Source organism: Hippoglossus stenolepis, chromosome 1 (genome assembly GCF_022539355.2).
Source record: "Hippoglossus stenolepis isolate QCI-W04-F060 chromosome 1, HSTE1.2, whole genome shotgun sequence".
NCBI classification, from domain to species: domain Eukaryota; kingdom Metazoa; phylum Chordata; class Actinopteri; order Pleuronectiformes; family Pleuronectidae; genus Hippoglossus; species Hippoglossus stenolepis.
This window is the reverse complement of record NC_061483.1, coordinates 31,469,304-31,481,643: the sequence shown is the minus strand read 5'-3', so window position 1 is coordinate 31,481,643 and position 12,340 is coordinate 31,469,304. Positions and strand designations below refer to the sequence as shown.

The 12,340-nt window shown below is 39.7% G+C and overlaps 1 protein-coding gene across 1 annotated transcript in view; it reads right to left on the bottom strand.

Moving 5' to 3' along the window:
• Positions 1-12,340, bottom strand: part of dok4 (docking protein 4) — a 52,060-nt gene that overhangs the window by 20,719 nt on the left and 19,001 nt on the right. The gene's annotated exons all lie outside the window — the stretch shown is intronic.

The following is a 12,340-nucleotide window of genomic DNA, read 5'->3' as shown; positions in this document are numbered from 1 at the left end:
GTGTGTGTCCGCCTGCCCGCCCATCTATTAGAAAGTACTGCATCCAGGAAAAAGGTATGAGGTTTAGCCTGTTCTCTAACTCTGATTACCCATCATGCTGTTTATTACCAGTTTTCTCCTAATTCATTTTCCATTTCAAACCCACTGATCTCTTCATCCTTTGCTTTTAACATGCTATGTTGCAGTGCTGCTGGAGATAAAAGGTTGCAGACAGTTGTGTTGGTGATCCTCATTTGTCGTCATTTGCTAAAGATGCATGTCCTATTTATATAATGCCAACATTCAAACAGCTCTGTTTAATGTAAATGTCACTCAGAAGCCGATGCAGCCTTTCATCCCTTTCAGATAGACATGCTTGGCTGTCTGAATTACTGTCCATATTGCTGATGTATTAAGTTTTTTAAAAAAGGTCAACTGTTGTGTCAACTGAAAGTTATTATCTTTAGCTTGAGGAAATCTACACATACAGAATCAAGATGTGGATCTCATACAAAGCTTTTGGGGGGGGAGGTAATATTACTAACGTAAATCACAGTACTAAAGATAAAGTGTGTTGTATGCCGCTGTGATTTTAATTCCCTAAGGGGAGTTTGTAGTTTGTAATTTGAAAAATGACAGAATTACAGGTCACTTACAGTACAGGTTATTATAAGCTGTTAAAGGGCACAGTCAGCGAATGCAGGTGAATATTGTGGGTCAAAGTTCATCAAAGTTAAACTCCACTTGAAGCCACACTGGAGATTTACTTTGCCAGCGGAAGCAAAGGTTTTATTCCCTTCCTCGCTCGCACAGATGGGAAGTGAAAAGGAGGTGAACAAGCTGAGAGATGCTAAAACCCTAAATAGGTTTAAAATATGGAGTTAGTGATAATACCCTCTGTAAAAGGTAAATGGACTGCATTTATTTTGCCTTTTTCTAGTCTTATTGATAATTCAAACCGCTTTACAGTGCAAGTCATGTCCACCCATTCAAACAGACACTACATTATATTGCACCTTTTATCGTTCACACACAGCCAGCACATCAATTTAGGGTCCAGTGCCCTAGGACATTTTGGCATGCTGCCGCTCATGCCTTCATCACTAAGAGGGAGCCCTTTCACACACATTAAGTAAGTCCACAGTCACAGCCAGTTTGGAGAAAAGAATTAACTTAACTACACCTAGCAACAGATACAGCAGCCTCTGTGTAACATGAATACTACAATGCCTCTGTACTGTGTGCATTCAGCCAACCAGTCAAGTTGCAGTTTACATCCATATCTGTCCATTAATTTGATTAGTCATAATAGCATATGGAGGAAATAATTTAATTTGACTTTGTTAAGCTTTGTTCTCCTAACTCTACTGCATTAGTGTGTAAGTTCATGGAGGGAAACAAAACAACATCACAACAAAAAATCACAAAAACAAAAAAATGAGGCCAGAGACACAAGCGCAAAATATAACATGTGTTCAATAATTTAGTATGGACTGTGAAGGATGTAATAAAAAATTAAATGGTGCATGACAGGAATAAGGTTCATCACCCCTGACCTACATGTGTGGAAAGAGAGGGCTGAGGGGAGGGGTATACCCAGTTGGCAATGCAAATCATCCCTATACACATAAAGGCTGTGATAAGTTATTCTATGGCAAGATTGTTTCCTTCATACGGTGAAGAACGCTTATACTCTCTGTTTAAAAACAGTCCCATGTGAAACTAAACTCTGAATATTTGTACACGTATGTGTATTTCCTTTGAAAAAAACCTCATGGTGGAAGAAACTAAAGATAAAATCATTGCTTCGATTTTGGACAGAATTGTATAAATCACATACATGTATTCCAAAAAAACTCACATCAAGCACCCCGCAGTGTGTGTGTGTCTGAGTGGGAGCGTCTAGGACAGACATGTCCCACAGGGCTCAATGGGAAATCTCCCTGACAACAGTGGAACAGAGACATTAAACTTTAAAAAGGGGATCATTAATACACGCACACACGCACACACACAGACACACACAATATCACACAACGAATGTGATCAGGATGCTCTTTGCTTAATGTGTGCTTTTCATGAATTATATGATGAATAAGTCATTACCACAATCACCAGCTATGCAGTTCCTTTCAGCTATACACACTTGTTCTGGTTCTGTCATACTGCAACATAGGCAGCTGTGATAAACCCACTGCATACTACCACATACTACCCACTCAGCATCAGAGAGCAGTAAATCAGCAGGGTGTTGATGGACAGTGCAGCATTTAGAGTCAGATATTCTTCTTGAGAGCTCACAGAGACTGAACCAAAGTTAAAAGGAGAATGAATAATGAACTTAGATTCACCTGATGACAAGAAACATGATTCCATGCAGTGTTGTGGTTGCAGCATGTTGTGCTGCCCCAAATGAGGAATCAACATGGACACTGATTTTTGTTTTCCTTAATACATTCGATAGAATGGATGATCTTGCAGGGGATCGTGCAGGTTCTACTTGTTATTAATTTATATTTGTCTAAGGTGATTAGTTAAAAAACGACGAACACTTTTTATCTGGTGTTTTCTGTTAATCAGATAAACAATCCTTACTGAGTGAAGAGTGAAAAGTACTGATACAGCTTGTAAGAGAGCTTACTAACCAAAAAAATGCAGATGGTAATTGTATGGCTCAAGTCTGGTAAATTCTCTGTACACTATTTTGTTAAAAATCCTTATTTTGATATTAAACAAATAATTCTTCGGGCTTTTCAGATCCTACTGTCTACTGGGATACAGTGGTGGATAAGCCGTGGTACATAATCCACTGAGGTGTTTCTGTTCTTCCACAGTACAGAACTGAAGCTGTACTATTTGGTTATTTCTGGAGAGATTATGAAGAGTATAATAATGAGATTATGGCAGTTAAAAATGTAGGGTGAATAAGAGGGGGGGGGGAAGCATTTTGGACTTTTTAGTATACTTATCTATTCCCAGCATGACTTTTACAGTTGTTTACCAAATATCTCAATTATGTGGTTGAGCAGATATTTTGATGTATTGCTGAATATTTTATGAAGTACTTTTCACGTTGTATCTATTAATGTATAAGTTTCTTTGTATGTATGTGTTTTAGAGTAGATGTATACCACATCAAATAGGCACATTTTCAGGCAAGGACTCTTCACAAACTTAAGTACCAGAACTTAGTTGCACTTCTCCAGGACTGAATATAGTTTCACTGCTCTCCTCTACTGGACTTTGCCTCTAAACCAGCCTGCCTGGAGCCACGTTGAACATATGCTATCCTCCATCTTTGTAGAATCTCAATTGACTGATATGTGGATGCATATCAATGCTATTTCTAGTCTTGATGAGCACTTAAAGCGCTGTACAGTACAGTTTTTTTTTTTTAACCCATTCAAACCCATTCATACAGTGGATCTATGTGCAGCCGTTTCGCTATGAGAAGGGACATTTTGGGGCTTCAGTGTCATCCCCAAGAACACTTCAGCATGAGCTACAGCCGCCCAAAATCATTGGCTGGTTGGCAGGTTTTCTTGTATGTTTGATGATAAATACCCTGGTAATGTGCACAATCTCACACACATCCGTTTAACAATAATGTTGTTTTGTGAACTGCAAGTCTTTGAGTTTTAACCTCTTGAGTTTCAGAATGTATGTCCAGGACTGATAAGAATGTATCCTTTCAAGTAACTTTTGGTTAAGTACAAAAGTAAAAAGTAAAAATATTTTTTTAACTTCAATGATACACAACGCCTCTTTTGACAAACTCTGCAAAAAGAAAAAAGTTCTAGGCACACAAAATAGGATAGTTTTCCTCTTTTGTTAACAACCTGCACAGTGCTGGTACAGAGTCAGTCTAGTTTTGCTGCAAGACGAATTTCTGACAGAATAATAAAGACTGAACTGAACCGAGGTCCTGCATGAACACCTGGATCGTTTTTACAGGGAAAACAACGCACAGGGTCTTGTCCCCCTGACGGCACACACGCCGCCAGGCTTGCGCGTCTCCCGAGGCAGGCGGCTCATGAGTGAGCGAGAGGTGAGGTGTGCGTAAAAGCGCGCGGTGCTGCAACCCTCGCTGCTCATGCAATGGATGGGGAATGTCTTGCTTCTTCGAATCTGTTCCATCGTCATCGGCAATGTTTCCTAGTTCACTTTCTTCATCCATATCGCTGCTGGTATTTTTCTCTGTATCACAAACTGGACACTCACTCGACGCCTTCTCTCAACGGTTGACTTATCCTCTCTGTGTTGTTACGTCTTTTACGTTGTGTTGTCATCGGTGGAGGTTACAAGTAACGAGCCAGTTTTGAGAATGTAGGGGGGAGAAAGTACTGATATTTGTGTTCAAATGTAGGAAATAAAAGTAAAAAGTCGTCAGGAAAGTAAATACTCAAGTAAAGTACGGATTACTGAAAAATCTGCTTAGGTACAAATACTTCGTCACTTCCTGTGTGATTACAAAAATATGAGATTGTTACAACATGTGAAAAATATTTCACAAAATCCGCCACAATAAAACAATGAATACACAAGACAATGGCTGTGGCTGTGTGCAAGAGTCTGCTGTTTGTATGAACCCTGCACTAAGTCATTCCAAGCACTGTGACCTTTATCCTTTCCTGAGCGATCCTTCAGCTTGGCACGTTTTGACCTTACAGATCACATCTGGTCACAGTCTCTTTATACTTAGACACACATGATGACACAGCTAATGACATTACTCCCTAATGAGTCCCTAGGTTTTTATTCACTAGTAATTGTAAACGTTTCCACTACAGTGTGTCCTCAGAGTGAGTGCAGACAGTGGGTGTCAAACTAAATCTCATTATAGAGGCTACATCATCTGATTAAGTGAAACGCTTCATCTCTCATGCAAGAGGCTTCTTAACTTCACTTCCACAGATCTTGTTATTAAAGAACAGATTCATATCTCTGTTATATCTATCTTGTTCCCAGGTGTTATCATGTCATGGTCGAGGGGCTCCGTAAGTTACACATTCACACAATCTGATGTTTTACCAGCTGTCCTTCCTGCATTAAGCAGCTGTAACTGTGTTTCTTTTAGTCTGGATAATGAGTCCGTCTCCTCATATTTTTACAACATAACAGTTTGCTCCTCGTTGTGAGAAGTTCACTTGTCCCTGCGTGTGATTGGTCATATGAAGTAAACAGACTTGTTGATAACCAGCTTTGTGTTACTGCTTAGCCGGATTGCGATTTTTAGGTTAAGTTCACCCGGATATCAGAAAACAGATCCAAGCCAAAAAACTGAATTAATTGAAAAAAACAGACAAGAGGCAGGCCCAGTAGGAAACAAACAGGTGACAGGAAGTCAAAGCAGACAGAGACCAAACAAACGACTCAACAAAGAGAACTGAGGAGTTGACTTAAATACAAACTGAACTGACGACAAACTGAGACACGTGGAGGGAAACACACAAAGGCAGGAAGTAAAGTGAACAGAGACACATGAGGGAGATCACAACTACAAAATAAAACAGGAAAAAATGAACTAAGACAGATAACCATGACAGCACCTTTTCCATCCCTTACTCTTTTCCTTCTCATTCAACCATTTTGGAAAGAAATGTTTTAGTCATTCCAACAGCCTAAAACCTGGATAAATGCTGGCATGCATAGAGGTACATATTATCCAGATGCTGAGTGGTTTGTTTACCTCTGGTCTTCATTGTTTTTTTGTCCCTTGATTCTCCAGCTCGGCTTTCATAGCAGAAGGACAGGTATAGCAAAGTAAATAATTTGGTATTTTGTATGATACATTTGTTAAGGCAGACAGGGCTGGTGATCAGGATCATTAGCAACCGATTATTTATTATCTGTTAATAGCGAGATCTGAGCTCGTTCACGTGAAGCAGCCGGTCAGTGACTTTGTTGAACAACAGTGGAAACAGTGAAAACACAGTATTTTTTGGGGCTTTCTCTGAGACTTAAGTGCACGAGGAAAATTTTCCATAGCATTACGACTGACAGGAATATAACAGCTCGCCTGATTGCCCAATAGCAGTGATGGACTGCACATCGAGAGCAATGGGACATTACCGCTTTGTGCGTACGCCACTTCTCACGCGAACATTTGGATTTATAAAAACAGATTTGACGGGAGAATGTGCACAGACGTGGGGTGGTGAACTAAAGCAGACTATTGATCCACTTCATCATTGACATTAAAACCATTATTTGTGCTTGCGCGACATAACTGTTCCATAAGAACCTTCAATTGAAAAAAATATAAAACAACTTACAGCAAATTAAGTTCAGATTCCATTAAACAGCGGGGTTACAGAGCCGAGTCATTTATAGTTTTTGATAATATCTTCTAACACTGTGCGTGTATTATCGACTTTAGTTTTCATACAGTGTGTGTGTGTGTGTGTGTGTGTGTGTGTGTGTGTGTGTGTGTGTGTGTGTGTGTGTGTGTGTGTGTGTGTGTGTGTAAAATCGCTGCAGTTAACGTGACTGTGCCAGCAGGCGCACAGAGCATACTGGAGACCACTTACACAAAAATTAAGAAAAACTATTCACTTCCAAACTTCCATTTCCAAATAATATCCCAGATTATGGATTAGCATCCCACTGACTTTTTTTGCATAAGCCATTTTTGTCTTTTGTGCGCATGTACACTTTAAGTATGAATCCTACACACTGTTAAATAAAGGAGGCCCCAGGTCAGTAAAGTGACAGTGCACTGTGCAGCAGTACAGGACTGTGCTCAAACCAGCCTCTTATCTGAAACACCAGTCAAACTAGTTCCCACTCATTTCACGGTGCGCATTGTTTCTAAGCATTAAGTTACAAGCATGCTAAAAAAACGACCTTCCTGTAAATAGGACGTCACATTTGTTCAGTCTGTGAATACATGAATGAATTAATGAGGTAACAAATTAATTAAAATACACTAAATTAATTGAACTGAATTAAGTAATGATAAATAATAAATAAAATCCATGATAAAATATTACAACTGCGTGCGAAACTATGTCATAGAAAATTGAGACTTAAATGATTTCTCATTACAGCTGTGTGAATTACCTTTATAATGAAGAAAAACTAAATAACAGACTGTCATTGAGAAAGTACCTGTTTACAGTTCACCACCTCAGAGTCTCACTCTGACAATATCAGGACAATCTGATGTACAATTTCAAAGTAAAGCCCATATCTTCACTGTTTAGGTCGTGGCAACAGAGAAGGAGATTCTTATGGCACTTAACAAAGATGACATCATTGAAAAGATGGCAGAGGGGAGTGAGTTACTGTGCTGCCTACTTGTTTACTAGTCTGGTAACCGTTAACATTAACAATTAGTGGTCTAGTGCTTTGCGTGAAAAGGGTGGCCTGGAAAGGAGTCACATTTTGTAACATATAGGCTTAGTACTGTTAAGGAAAGGAAAACGTAAAGCAGATATGTGAGATGGACATTTTTTCCAGTGACAACAGCACAGACAGACAGTGAGAGAAACTGAGAGAAAAGGTAAGAAGCAAGGATAGACTACTTGCCTAACCTCAAACTTAAATCTAACCCTTATCCAGATTTAAATTATATGGACTGGCTTTTTGTCCCCATAAGGAAGACAAGTTGTCATAATGTGACTGTATGACAACACCCACACCCACACACACAGACACACACACTCTTGTCTGTTTCCAGTCTGCCCCAAGGCTAACACTTGGGAAAGCGTCAGTCTGTCTGCTCATAACTATCTGTCACAGATAACGATAGGGATACACATACAAAGACACACACACACACACACACTCAAAGTTACACTCCCACAGACACAAAAGTGTCCGTTGACAGCTGGGCAATAGACGGAATAGACAGTCCGTCTCCAGTCCCATATCAGATGATTGTGACTGTATGCATACACATGCGTGAACACACACACACTTCCCACAGCCGTCATGGTTATCATTTGAATAGCAAGCAATATGGAGAAAATAAGCATGGAGAAAACTGAAGCATTGACCAATAACACCAAGGTGTGATTTAGTAAATGACCATGAGTGAGGTCAGTCACCTGCAGCTTTTGCAGGTTGATACTGAGAGTCAATGACAAAAGCATCAAAACCAGGGCTAAAATGTTTCCTTGATTGTCTGTGAGACCAACCTGTGTCATCTCTGTGGAGTTTACACTCACACACACAGGCCCCTCCCCCGCTCACACACTGACACTGTGAAGCTGAGAGTCAGCCTCCTGTCTGAATGTCCTCCCTCCACAGTCCTGCTGACCTGGCTCTCTTTACACTTTAACAATAAACACCAACACTGATCGCGGGTTACTAAACCTGAACAGAAGTTTACTTTGTGTTTGTTTGATTCGCTCCAGAGTTTATGACACACTTATTTAAACACATTGAAAAACATTTTGTGTGCACTCTCTGCTACACACAACATGAGACGCGCACAGCCAGGACATCAGTGTTAAAGTGACAATCCGGATTTAGGATGCGACCCCATCGATTAATAACTGTGAGCGTGACGGAGACAAGCAGACAAACAATCAAATCCTTGAGGCACCTAAAAGAAAGGAATAACCTAAAAGCTTATTGAAATCATAACCACCCCACCCTGTTTACTGAGCTCGTAACATGTATTCTGTTAAACAATGTTTAATATTTATTCAAGAGCAAATACGCAGTGAATTTTTTTTGTAGCAGTGCAATCATTGTAAAAAGTTAGTGTGGAGCCCTGAGAACATTAAGAGAGAGAGAGAGAGAGAGAGAGAGAGAGAGAGAGAGAGAGAGAGAGAGAAAGGATAAGTACAAAGAAGGGGACCAGGCAATACACAGAAACACATATTAGAAGACATAAGGGCCACTTTGGTGGACTGCCATAAATCATGGCTTGAGAGAGGGTGGGCCCAACCTGAGAAGCAACCATAAAGTTTAAAATGAAGAACCTTATGGCTTCAACTTTCTACTCTACCACAGAGTTCTGGCGTTTAGTTGAGTACATATAACTCATTTTAAGGAAATACAGTTGTCATACCAGACATGCTCCAAGTGTGAACAACAGACGTGGGCGAGATTCAGCAGATCTGTGATGCAGCCGTCATGTATCTGCAAGTGTCATGTTTTATTTGGTTTGTGTGTAGTTTTGATACAATAGGCCAAATTGCACAACAAGTATGTTAGCAATTGCAAAAATTGTAGAAATTGGGGCTGTGTATGTGCACCATTGAGTGAGACAACATGGAGGCCTGTTTTCATGCAGCACAGTGACTATGACAGCAAAGTGCCAATTATGTTCATTTCACAGCATGTCACGACATTGCTTGCTCTGAGACAGACAGAGCAGCCGACCAGAGAGACGTGTCGATACAAATTAGGTGCTGCAGCGTAATGTAGGTAAAAACATTCTGCTTGGGCCCCTGACATAAACACACACACACACACACACACACACACACACACACACACACACACACACACACACACACACACACACACACTTAACCCAGCATTAGTCTGGTGTTACTGAGTGCATTTTTAAATTTATATTACATAATCAATCAGTCAGTTACAAAGGCCAATGTTGGTCCTAAGTTCACAAAGTGATGGATGCTGTGCATTGGAGCAGACTGAACAAACCAAATAGACACATTCAAATAAAAAACAGACACTGCTTGGGAAATATAATTCACAGTGATGAGGACAGAGGCTGGACAGTTCCATTTTATAGCAGTTCTAATGCGAAAGGGTCTGAGGAGCATTATTGTTTGGCAGAAAGTGACAGACTAGAGGACCATGCAACTGAACTCAACTGAACTCTGCAACTGAATTGTGCTGGAGGGAAGAACAGCATTGTTCTGGAAGATATTTCCTCATTGTATGCTGCTCACGTTGCTGGCGTCAGTAATCTATCATAGGAGTTGAGTTGCATTGAGATTTGAGCACTATCAAAGACATATCATATGTTTGACCTTATTGTCACCCTAAGTAAAAGATGATTGTGAGTGAGTGTGCTGTTTTTCCACTCGTTTATTCATTATGTTCACTTGCTACTTGTGTATATATTCTGTAAGTCCTCTTATTCTTTTTCTAACTTTAATTAATGAAGTGTGTGAAGAGTGAGCAATAGTTCTCACCAACAGAAGACTTCATCCGAACCAAAGCAGCAGCTGTTTTTCTTGCAGAACTTGTAGAGGCAGGCACATTTTTACAGCTCAATCAAAATATCTGAAAGCTCTTTAATGTGAGTTTCAGGTTCAAATGAGGGAGGAAGGCAAATGTTTTATCCATACACAGATCTTTAAATGCCACAATACATCTCTTATTACACATCTCACAGCTATTTTCGAAGTCAGAAATTGGTGAAAAAAAAGGTTATTTATAAAGGGAAAGAGTATTAAAATATTAATATAATATATATAATATATAAACTGTTTCTATATACATAACATAGTTGCAAGAATACAATTCAGATAAAAATGGACATGGTTAGTGGAGCAAAAGTAAGTGCTATAAGGGACACTGCACGGGGCTGGCTGACTGCATCCCTTATGAGCAGGGCAAGAGAGACAAGAAGAGGACAGGAGGAGAGAGCAGAGGAGATGAACAGATTCGGTGTTAAAGAAGAAGTGAACATCAGATACAGAAGAGACACAGACTTAACTGTGTCTCAGGGGAGAGAGCGGGTCGTCCCCTAACCAGAGGGTCGGCAGTTTGACTGTCCTTGGGCAAGATACTGAACCCTAAATTAGCCATGACTGCTGTGCCATTCTCAGGGAAAAAGTGTTCCCCATCGATGCCCTGTATGAATGTGTGTGTGAATGGGTGAATGACACCCTGTAGTGTACAGCACTTTGAGTGCTCATCAAGACTAGAAGATCGCTGTATAAATACAGAGCATTTACCATTTCATAGTTTGACACAGGTTTATGTGTCTGTATTCTGTAGAAGCTGTGAGGCTGTGAGAGATGTATCATAGACCGGTCATAGTGAACATACAATATAACTGCTTCTTCAACATTTAATATTTAACTTCTGCTGCTGAAAATAAATACAATAAAGCTGAGTGAGAAGTCAGGTTTCACTCCTTTTTTATTTTTGATTAAACTGTGTCTCACATCTTAGATTCATTTGATGTGAAAATCTATATGAAAATGTTTTCAAATATGATTACAATGGTTTACAAGGGCAGAGACCCGCATGAACATCGGTGAGCTGTGTCAAAGGTGTTTGAGACCCTTAGGGTTCACATCACATGGATGGTGCAGCGGTAATGTACATCAGTGTCTGACTGTCTTCTCCACGGACAGACAGACACTCACTGCCTTGACTGATTCTGGTTGTTTAATGTGAATGCCAAATAAATGATTACATCAAAACACTACGTGAAGTTTGGAAAGAGTGAAGGACAAAGACATCAAAAAGTATCAGCCCTTCCTCTTTGTGAGAGAGATCCAACAGGTTTAAGAATGAAGTTTCCCCAGAATCTGACGTTTTCTTGTGGATACTCTATTGGACAAAAATAACCAAACCTTGGCTCACCTCACCCTCCTTCGACTTTAGTGTATACTGTTATCCTGGGTAAGAGAAGCCCAAGAATAAGACAATGAATACCAAGAGAAAAAGAATTAAAAAATTAACAAAATAGACCTAAACCACAAAAATCCTTTTCTCTGACCTTGTCCTTCGGCTGCTATTGTGATACACGGCACCAAAGCGGAAATAAACCAAGTTAAAATTGCAATATAAAATGTACGCAATAGATGTTGAAAGTTGCACCAAAGAATAGAAGAAAAATGCCATATATCAAATGAAGAAAATCAGCAAATTTGAGAAGTTGGAACCAGCTATTGTTAAACTAATTTAATGATTAATATAGCCCATCACAGAAACAAATAGATAAAAACAACATACTTAAAAACATTCAACAGGGGAGTGTAGGAGCTGCATTTGAGATTATTTATATTCATATTATTCGTAATTGTTCTCATCATCCTTAATGTCGATATCAGACTTTGGAATTTTACATTTTGTTTACTTATCATGTTTATTTGGATTAAAATACAAACCTAACAACATTTTTGGATTTATTTTCTGGATACCTAACAGGCTGCCGCGTACTCCACATTGTGGTGAAACAATAATACATTGAGAAATAGGGGTTACAGGACAAACTCACAATGTTTTGCCATGACAGGGAGGGTGGACTGGGGATGGGGGCATCTGGAGTAACAGCAGGAAAGCTGCTACTGCTCTAGTCAACTAGCAACAATTAGCATCCACTGTGACCAAATTGTGTGCGTTTGATATTTTGGTTTCTTTCCAGACAATGGTAGAGCTGTTATTCCAACAAGTTTATTTCCTTCTTCTTTAGGAG